Source organism: Zootoca vivipara, chromosome 13 (genome assembly GCF_963506605.1).
Source record: "Zootoca vivipara chromosome 13, rZooViv1.1, whole genome shotgun sequence".
Classification (NCBI taxonomy): domain Eukaryota; kingdom Metazoa; phylum Chordata; class Lepidosauria; order Squamata; family Lacertidae; genus Zootoca; species Zootoca vivipara.
In genome coordinates this window covers 27,753,907-27,764,745 of record NC_083288.1, presented here as the reverse complement: position 1 = coordinate 27,764,745, position 10,839 = coordinate 27,753,907, and positions in this window count along the sequence as shown.

Genomic DNA, 10,839 nt, shown 5'->3' with positions numbered 1-10,839 from the left:
GAATTAATTAATTGTGAATTAATTAACTGCCTACCCGTCCCAGGCTTTAATTCACAGGGGTGAATTAATTACCTAACATAATTCTTTTCTACGAATAATTGACTATCGGGTTAGACTGTATAATCACTACCCTTGAATTTATTTGAGGGAATTCCTGAATGTGCTGTGACTAATTGTCTTCTTTATTCCTTGTACTGGTGTAGGCTCACATAATTAATTGCGCAGCTTTTATCTAATTAATTGCGTTAGTCAGATTACTTAGCAGCATTAGATTGGAAGTATTAGCACCATCTGGTATAGTATCAAATTTATAATATTAAATACATATAATATTAAATTACACTATAAGTTAAATAACGATATATATATCAATACACGCACGCACACACACACACTCATAAACATATATACATATATATAAACAAATAATAATAATAATAATAGTAATAATAATAATAAAATAAATAAAGCACATACACACGCACACGCACACGCATACACGCACACGGACACACAAGCACATCTAGGACAGAGCAGAAAAATTAGGCTCAGCACCTTTCCGAGAATGGCTCCTAAGCGTGCGCAGGGTAAGGCCCCCTCCAAGAGCCCTGCGGCCCAGGACAAGACTGAGGCCCTGGTACGAGTGGTCTCCACGCTGCAAAAAACTCAGCTGGACGTGTGCAAGCAGCTGGCGGCCATTGCAAAAACGCTTGTGCCCATGGCTGCCGCCACTCAGGAGGATCCTCGCGAGTTGCAGGAAGAGCCAGGTGAGTCACAGGATTTCATCTTTGACACCGGTTTAATGGAAAGCGATTCGCCATGTACCTCTGCTTCTCTATTTTCCACCTCTAGTTCCGACCGGGGTAGCAACGTGAGCCAAGCCCCGCGGACATGAAGGCAGAAGGCGCGCGCTAATGCCTCCAACTCCCAAGGGCAGGGGGAGGGGTCTCATTCTGCAGGTTCTTCCACTCAGTCGTCGGCAGGTCACCGGGCAGACCAGCTTGGGCAAGCCCTGGTGCAGCAGGGGACCGGGGATTCCGAGACGTCCGGGGACGAGGGTACGTCCAGACCTGGAGGAGGTACCGAGAACGAGTCAAGGATCGAGGGAGAGCGTCAAGGAGGGAAAGCCAAGAAGAAGACCGGCAAGCGCAAGAGGAGCAGGGACGACTCGGACGATTCAGGTACGACCTCCGAATCGGATGGCGACATCCCGATGGAGGATTATTGGGGGATTGCGGAAGACCAGTCGGGCCTTCCTCTTTGGATACATAGGCGGAGATCGAGCGCCCATCGCAAGGGTTTTAAAGGGACTTTAGAATGGAGGGACGGCGCCTTAGTGCCAGATTCAAAATATTCCACCAACTCTGACACCGACATTTTCTTGGGTTCGCATTTGTCAAATAAAAAGAGGGAAAAGATTTTGAACGGGGACTTTGTTGACATTTTCACCCTTTTGCCTTTGTCGCATACATTGGGAAAGGGCGAAAAGATGAAGAACTACGGTAGGCGCAGATATAAGACCCCCCGCGCCGACCGTACGTTCGAAAACTGGCTAGATGGCATCCACATCTGGGCGGCGGTCATCTCAGCTGCATACCCCAAGAGGGCCTTGCACTTGTGGGCTTATGTAGCTGACGTTAGGTTGGCAAATAAGATGGCTGGGGAGGCGGCGGCTTTAAGCTACGATGAAGACTTTCGTAGGAACGCGTCTCAGAATCCAAAGACCAGATGGGATCAGCGCAACCAGCATTTTTGGAGTAACCACGTGGTCCCATACGTGGAAAGGAAACAGACGGATCCCCCTAAGTCTGGCAGGTTTGAACCCAGGAGGGACCCGCGCCGCAGGGTATGCTGGGAATATAATAAGGGCATCTGTCAGCGGCCCAATTGTAAATATACGCATGAATGCGAAAAATGTCTAGGACAGCACCCTGGAGTGTCATGTTTCAAAGGGAGGCAGTCCTTTCGCGGCGGGCGAGGCAGTTCACACCAGGGCCCCAGACACGCAAGTGGCGCCCCCCAGGGAACAGGCAGTAATCGGCTCTAATACATCACTCACTCTGGCTTTCTCCCCTATAAAGCTCGGCCCCCTGAAACTCCTTTTAGATCACTATCCCAATAGAAAGGCGGCTAACTACCTCTGGGAGGGGTTCTCCTCCGGTTTTAGAATCCCAGTAAAAAGCCCACCCCTTTCGAGCAACCCCCCCAATCAGAAATCTGTTAGGGAGAGACCCGACATAGCGATTAAGAAAATCAACAAGGAGATTACTGCAGGTCGCGTGGCGGGTCCTTTTGCAGTACCACCCATACCCGAACTCCACATTTCCCCTTTGGGAATAGTCCCTAAGAAAGCGCCAGGCGAATTCAGACTCATTCATAATCTCTCTCATCCGAAGGGCAGATCCGTAAATGATGGCATACCTCAGGAGCTTTGCACGGTGAAATATGCCTCCTTTGACCAGGCAGTGAAGCTTGTAAGGCAATTTGGTAAGGGTGCCTTGTTGGCAAAGTGTGACATCGAATCAGCATTTCGCCTCCTGCCTGTCCACCCGCAAGACTTCAGATGGCTGGGCTTTCGGTTTGACGGGGCATATTTCATCGACAAAGCCATGCCTATGGGTTGTTCCGTGGCATGCTCTGCATTTGAGGCCTTTAGCACGTTCCTGGATTGGGCCCTGCGCTTTAAAACTGGCCTGTCCGGAGTCTCGCATTATTTGGATGACTTTCTCTTCGTGGCTAGGGCAAATAGTCCGGAGTGTGCAGGCCTTATGCAAGCATTTTCGGCCCTTGCTTACGAGCTGGGGGTGCCGTTAGCAGCAGATAAAACGGAAGGGCCCGTCTCACGTTTAACTTATTTAGGCATAGAATTAGACACAGTAGAGCAAACGTCTTGTTTGCCTGCGGACAAAATTAGTGGCCTTAAGGAGACTATTAGACAGCTCATCCCCTGTAAAAAACTTACCCTTAGACAGATCCAATCTCTCCTGGGTCACCTGAATTTCGCGTGCAAGGTAATATCACCAGGCCGCCCCTTCTGCCTGCGATTAGCCAGACTTACGGCAGGTTTAACAAAACCCTTCCACAGGAAGCGACTCCCTCGAGGCGTTAAGGCTGACCTGGAGTCCTGGCTTACATTTCTTGAAAATTATAATGGGGTATCCCTATGGCAGGACAGCTTGGTTCTGCATTCCGATTTTCAGGTACAGTCAGACGCGGCTGGTTCTTTGGGTTTTGGAGTCTATTTCAAAGGTAAATGGTGTGCGCAGCGTTGGCCGGCCAGCTGGCAGGGCACAGATATTACACGCGATTTAACATTCTTAGAGTTTTTCCCTATAGTTGTAGCAGTGCACCTATGGTCCGTGGAATTCAGGGATCGGCGAGTCTGCTTCAGAACCGACAACCAAGCGGTGGTCAGCGTCCTCGCTCGCCAATCATCAAGATCTCCGAGAGTGTCATCTCTCTTACGCCATTTCGTCCTACTAAGCTTGAAATTCAACATGCATTTCTCAGCCAAATTTGTGCCTGGGCTTAATAATAATATCGCAGATGCTTTGTCTCGCTTCCAGATGGACCGCTTCCGCTCGTTGGCACCAGAGGCACGCCTGTGGCCGGAGCCGTTCCCGGAACATCTATGGAACCTTGGGAGCGCGAAATTCTGAAGGGAGTATTTGCGTCGGTTGCCCCCTCTACCCTTAACTCGTATAAGCGGGCTTGGTCAGATTTCACTAAGTTTAGGCAGAAAGGAACCACGGGTCCTACTCCTAGTCCGCCTTCCCAGGAAGAGGTTATGCAATACATGGTGCATTTGAGGAATCTGGGGCGAGCCGCTAAGACCCTTCAAATTCACACAGCAGCCATAACATTCTTCTCAAAATCACTTTATTTCATAGACCCGTGCGATAACTTCCACTTACGCAGGGCTATGGAGGGCTGGCGTCGGCTCCAGCCTCCAGCCAGTGACAACAGGCGGCCTATCACGTTTGACATGTTGGTCCAGATACACAAGCAATTGAGAATCCTTTGCTGGTCGAAATTCGAGGCGCGCTTATTTTCAGCTGTGTTTTCGATTGCCTACTTTGGGGCGCTCAGAGTAGGGGAGGTGGTCTGCGAGGACCAATCGGATGGTGTCACTCGGGGTATTTTAATAGGGGATGTGTCACTGTCCGACACCCAGGTTCTAGTACACATCCGACGTTCAAAGACCGACCAGAAGGGAAAGGGTGCCGTTGTACGCCTCCCTGCGACAGGGGCCGCGGGTCCGTGTCCAGTAAAGGATACCAGGAGGTTCCTTCACCTGCGTCCGGCGGGCCCGGGTCCCTTCCTTATTCACCAGGACGAGGCCAGGCTTACCCGCCAGCAGTTCACCAGGGTCCTGCGCAAGGCCATCGCCTCTTGCGGGTATAACCCCATCGAATTCTCGCCCCACTCCTTCAGGATTGGTGCAGCTACTTCAGCCATGCACCTGGGCCTTTCTTCCGAGAGGATTCAGGACCTGGGAAGGTGGAAATCAAACGCATACAAAAGGTACATTCGTACGTAGCATTCAGCTGATCCCGGGTTGTCACTCTTTGTTTTCCAGGTGGCCGGATAGTGCGCGTTTGGATAGCCGGGCACAGCGTAGTTCACTGGGCCCGCGAAAGGGCGATTGAAGTGGGCCTGGGGCACGGGCTGGGCCTCCCAGCATCGGTGAGAGTGTCCTGGATTGCAAAGAGAGGCATGAAGTGGAACGAGCTGTTGCCGACCCTCGAAAGCCGGGCTGCTTCACTCGGCTACCCTGACCTGCTGGTGCTGCAGCTAGGGGAAAACGACCTTGCCTACCGTAACGCAGTGGACTTGAAGTTGAAAATATTCAGTGATTTTGATACCCTATTGGATTCTTGCCCGGGGATGACGCTGCTTTGGTCATCCCTGCTGGAGAGGCGCATTTGGCGCGATGGACGTTGCCCGATCGCTATGAACAGAACTAGGCGGCGCTTGAATTCTTTTGTGATCCGCAGAGTGTTAGCCTTGAACGGCCGAGTAGTCTCGCACCCAAGCCTAAAACAGAGTGAAGCAGCCCTGTATCGTCATGACGGTGTACATCTGTCGCCTATGGGGAATGATATCTGGCTCGGAAACATAATTACGGGAATCCACGATTGGCTACATGTTAGTGTACATAACTAGGCGAATAAGAGACTAGGACCACAGCCCCCATTAATAACGTTATAATATTAAATAATGAAATAATGTTTATGTTATACCCACGAATTGGCAAGAGGGTACTACATGTGAGCGGATTGGCGGCGAGCCAGGGTGGGCTCGAGTGGCGGTTAGGCGTTGGAAATTTGCATAACAATCAGTGGAGGAGGGGCAAGTACGTCATCAGCTGCCCTATCTTGGAGAGGTAATTCCGTTAAAGGATTCCGGGGGCGAGGCTTGGTCCTGAGCCTGGAGTTGCCTGGGCCGTAAGGCACGCCCCATCGGTGGCCACAGGAGGAGCTCTAGTAGATCTACGTCGCGGGGCTCCTTTCTGGTGGTTAACTTCTCACAGACTTCAACACACGGGTTGGAGTCGGATATAGTCTGTTAGGTTCCAACGCCTAAGCCAATTCCGCTCTACATGCATATTTAATAAAGTTGTGGCCTTAACCACCCAATTAATTAAATCTTAAACCTGGTGTCATGAGTCTTTATTCCGGGGAAGGAGGGCATATAGCCACACAAAGCCACTTCCGCGCTTGCGTCGGAGGTGGGGTTGTGGGCTGCCCGACTGTACCATCGCGTAGGGGCTGCGAGTTCAGCCCCTGCGCGATGGTGCGCTCCCGCCTGCGTCACACCCCGACCGGCCAATGAGGCTGGGCGGGGCGGGGCCACGCCGTTTAAAGGCCTCCGCAGGCGGGAAAGCTCCCTCTTTCCCTCGCTGTTCGCCGGAGCGAACAATTCACCCGCCCGCCCACCCCTTAATAAGAGGCAAGGGGACGCTGCTATGGACGTCAGTTGGTTGCCCTGGCTGGCCAGGGGGCTGGGTAGGATTTTTCCCATACTGGGTTAGCCATGATGGGTTTTTCGCCTACCTCGTAGCATGTCGTCACAACTTAGGTTAGGCGGTTAGGCGTTGGAAATTTGCATAACAATCAGTGGAGGAGGGGCAAGTACGTCATCAGCTGCCCTATCTTGGAGAGGTAATTCCGTTAAAGGATTCCGGGGGCGAGGCTTGGTCCTGAGCCTGGAGTTGCCTGGGCCGTAAGGCACGCCCCATCGGTGGCCACAGGAGGAGCTCTAGTAGATCTACGTCGCGGGGCTCCTTTCTGGTGGTTAACTTCTCACAGACTTCAACACACGGGTTGGAGTCGGATATAGTCTGTTAGGTTCCAACGCCTAAGCCAATTCCGCTCTACATGCATATTTAATAAAGTTGTGGCCTTAACCACCCAATTAATTAAATCTTAAACCTGGTGTCATGAGTCTTTATTCCGGGGAAGGAGGGCATATAGCCACACAAAACGTCACACATTAAAAACTTCCCTAAACATGGCTGCCCTCAGATGTTTTCTAAATGTCAGGTAGTTGTTTATCTCTTTGACATCTGATGGGAGGGCATTCCACAGGGCGGGCAGCACTACCAAGAAGGCCCTCTGCCTGGTTCCCTGTAGCTTTGCTTCTCGCAGTGAGGGAACCGCCGGAAGGCCCTCGGCGCTGGACCTCAGTGTCTGGGCAGAACGATGGGGGTGGAGACGCTCCTTCAGGTATACTGGGTAGGCCATGGCCATTTAGGCTGAACTCCCAAGCTTATTCAGGAATGGATACTGAGGGGGAGGGGTGATGGTCCTCAGGTTGACCCACGATGGGTAGGGGTGCCATATTTCAAGAAGTGAAAATCCAAATTGGTTGAGCCACATTTTTTGGGAAATCCAATCACTTCCACCATTGAAATCCCAGTAATTTCCGTAATGGCAGCCCTAACAGTGGGACAAACTGATGTCTCCTAGATTGGAGCTAAGGGTGCTCTGCATAGTCCTAGTATTTACATAATAATGTCATCATTGTTTCCTTTCATATCGGCTCTTAAAGCAGATATGCTTCATCCTTTCAAGGACTCTATGGGGTTGGGGTGAAGCCTCCATCTACCTGAATCTTAACTATGTCCATACCATCAACTGTCCCAGGAAAACCAGAACATACCATTTTTTTTTCATTTGAGAGCACGGTGGCCATTTTGGCCACAGAGATCTCACCCTGCAAAAATGATTATTTTGGGGGGTTACGATTTCACATGGGTCACTTCACCCAGGAGCACTGCCCAGAAGACACACAGACCAGTTTCTGGCCTGGGCATGTTGGAGGATATGCATGTCTACCAATGGGGTTTACTCCCAGGTAAGCCTTCGAGCATACTGGGCCACTCTTCAGCACAGTGCATAACTATTGTGTGGGCCTCCTCCTGTCGTGTGACATCGCATACATGCTGCCTGGCCCCCATCCAATGTTGGGCGGAACCCGGCACTCCTGCTTCTATTCACTACCTGGGAACAGTGATCTTTTCCCCACTGTCCATGAGCAATTGGGAAATGTGGGCGTAACTCCTTGGAATTGGTGGGCTACATTTGGCTGGTAGGTCATGAGTTCCCTTCCCCTGCCCTAAAGGATGATAAAATATTTCTCACTTCCTTTAAATTTTGAGATGAATTTGTCAGTCTAGCACAGGCTTCCCCAAACTGCAGCCCTCCAGATGTTTTGGCCTACAACTCCCATGATCCCTAGCTAACAGGACCAGTGGTCAGGGATGATGGGAATTGTAGTCCAAAACATCTGGAAGGCCGAAGTTTGGGGGTTCCTGGTCTAGCAGAATTTGAAATAGATGTTAGAGTTCTGTGTCCTACAAATGGGACCAAGGTTTCAACTGCCCTCATACAAACATAATCACTTGTTGCTCCCAACCCATCCAAATGAGACTTGGAGAGATGGAGTCAGTGAGTAACATGCATATACAAAGACTTCTAAGCTCTATATGGCATACAGGACTCAGGGCTCATCCACACCTCCATTTGCCCCACCACTGAATTGGAACAAATGACAATTTGGGTTTTCCGTGGATTGCTGTTTGTTCTGATTTAGTGCTAAAAAGTAGGTTTTCAGGGGGAAAGTGGCAGGGCAAGGGCAAAACTGATTGGACCAATGTCTAGAAAGCATAGGACAATTGGGAAAGGATAGGAAAGAAAGGATATGTGCTGCTTCCTGAAGTCCGGTTCAGCTTGCAGGAATACATAACTGAATCTTCCTGCTAAATACAAAGATTAGTGCTTTGATCTTTTCTGCAACTCTTAGGACCAGAAGTAATGTATGAGATAGGAGATGTACCAGGGTTACAGATAGTTCATAAGTTACTTATTAAACTTATGTCAGCTACACTAATGCCACGATCCATAGAAATGAATCATGTAAGAAGTCCAGACTAGCAGCCATCATTACAGCCCCCTCCACAATACACATGTACCTTTGCATGTCAGGACTATTAAAGAAAAAAATGTTCCATTAGCAGCCCAGAACGTGCTGTTTAGCATTCTCTTATTCCACCAGGGAGGTGAGACTTAACCCATCCACCAAGTATCCTCAAGCAGCTTTTCCTCATGTGTAGAGGAAAAGACAGAAGGGTAAAGGATTATGTATCCATCTTACCCCTGTTGCTACTAGTTCTCTAAATAACACAACTGTGAACAAAAAAATGAAAAATCAAACAGTATTCATTTTTCTTGGATTTGAAGACCTCTGTGAATGGCACATCCACCTCTCCCTACATTTTCAACATGACCAGAAAACTTTCTGGGGCGGAGAACTCACTATTCAATGTACATTTGCAGCCATCAGCCCATGCTGCTTGAAGACATGGGGTGACAGAGAGAGATCCATACAGTCCTGCAATCCTAGAGAGAGCAACCACTTTTGGCTCTGGCTCTCTGGCTCCATCCATCTTCAGCTCTGGCTTCCCACACCATCAGCTGTGTTGTGTCCTATTGAGTTTCCCCCTGCATTTATGGCCATCCATAGTCAAAAGGTATCCCACAATGGCCATATCCTCTTTCTTCCTTATTCTTTTCCCCACACTTGCTTTCTCCCTTGCACTTGAAATGCTGCTATTGTCAGGAATGTGGCTCACCAGAGCGCAGGGGAGGAGTTAGATTCAGAAATTGAGCAGAGAGAGAGAGAGAGAGAGAGAGAGAGAGAGAGAGAGAGAGAGAGAGAGAGAGAGAGAGACTCTGCAGATGAGAGCTGGCTGACAGAGCCGAGAAGGAGCAGTTTGACCCCCCTTCCCAAAGAAGTCACTGTCAGCTCTCAAGAAGCGGGAGAGTTGGGAGGCAGCCAGAGCATTGCTAGGCAATCAGCAGATAAACGTAGGACTGAGAGTGTGTCGAGTGAAAGTTGGGAGGGGCAAGGGAAGCCTCTCAGCCCCTGTTCTAGGAGACTGGATAAGATCAGAGGACAATGGATGGGAAAGAGGGGAAGGATGGAAATTTGGCGTCCTTCCTGCTGTGGAAGCGGCAGAGTTTTAGACTGACCAATTATCGTCAATGTGAGCAGGCAAGAAGCCGTGCTCTGGATGTGTTGTTTTTGTAAATAAACGTGCATGAAACTGCCTGAGAGTCATTACTTCTTATCAGGGCTTGCTTGTCTGCTTGAGATCATTACAGCGATGACAGAATTGTCAGTTCTAGGTGTACTGGAAACGGCAATCCTTGGAAACTAGTTTCTCACTGACTTTCTCTCAGCAGCATTCTACCCACTGCAGTATTAAAATGCCCTTTACTGATCTGCTAAAAGAACAGACTGTTTCTCATGAGAGGACAAGTAATTAATCCAGATGGGAATTAGTGAAACAATAAGTGAAGCAATGGGAAGTTAGTTGAGGATAAGAACAGTATCAGAACAACAGATAGAGGTGACATCAGAGATGTGAATGGGAAGGGAAGGCGGTTGGCATTGCTTGCTCACTCCCTTTTAGTGGAGGAATAAAAATACATCAGGAGTAGACCTGTTTAAGGTAAAGGTTTTCCTATTCAGTGTATGTTTTATACAATGGCCCAGAGCAGAGAAGAAAGGCATGTCTTGCCTGGATGATGGAGCTTCAGATCTTCAAATCGTAAGGTGCACCAGATATTCAAATAGCCGAGGTCCACCTCCAAGGGTCTTCTGGTGGTTCCTTCACTATGGGATGTGAAGTTACAGGGAACCAGGCAGAGGGTCTTCTCAGCAGTGGTGCACTCCCTGTGGAATGCCCTCCCATCAGATGTCAAGGAGATAGAGAACTAGGCAACCTTTAGGAGACATTTGAAGGCAGCCCTGCATTGGGAGGTTTTTAATGTTTGATGCTGTATTGTGTTTTTGTGTTTTGCTGGAAGCCACCCAGAGTGGCTGGGGAAACCCAGCCAGATGGATGGGGTATAAATAAATTATTAGTAGTGCTAGTATTCGTATTTTAATATTATTACGGTTGGATCCAGAGATGTTCCCCCAGACTGATTAAGCTTCTCAGGATTCAACCCAAGTTAAAGGGGGCTATCAAGATGGTAGAATCCTATGTGTGATGTATAGCTTTTATACAGATGGTATATAGGAAGGAAAGAGTGAAAGCCAGGCAATAACATCAGCTGCAGAGCTCCATAAACCTCTGGGTAGTGGGAATAATGTGTGTAGGAGAAAAAGGCAGCGAGAGACCAGCCATTAGTTCCTAAACATATTTTATTAAATTTATGGCATCCTCCACAGACATAAAGGGTTTTGTTTTGTTTTGTTTGTTTGTTTGTTTGTGGGAGAGGAAGAATACAGATGTCACCCTATCAATGCTTTCTGATCTACAGTATG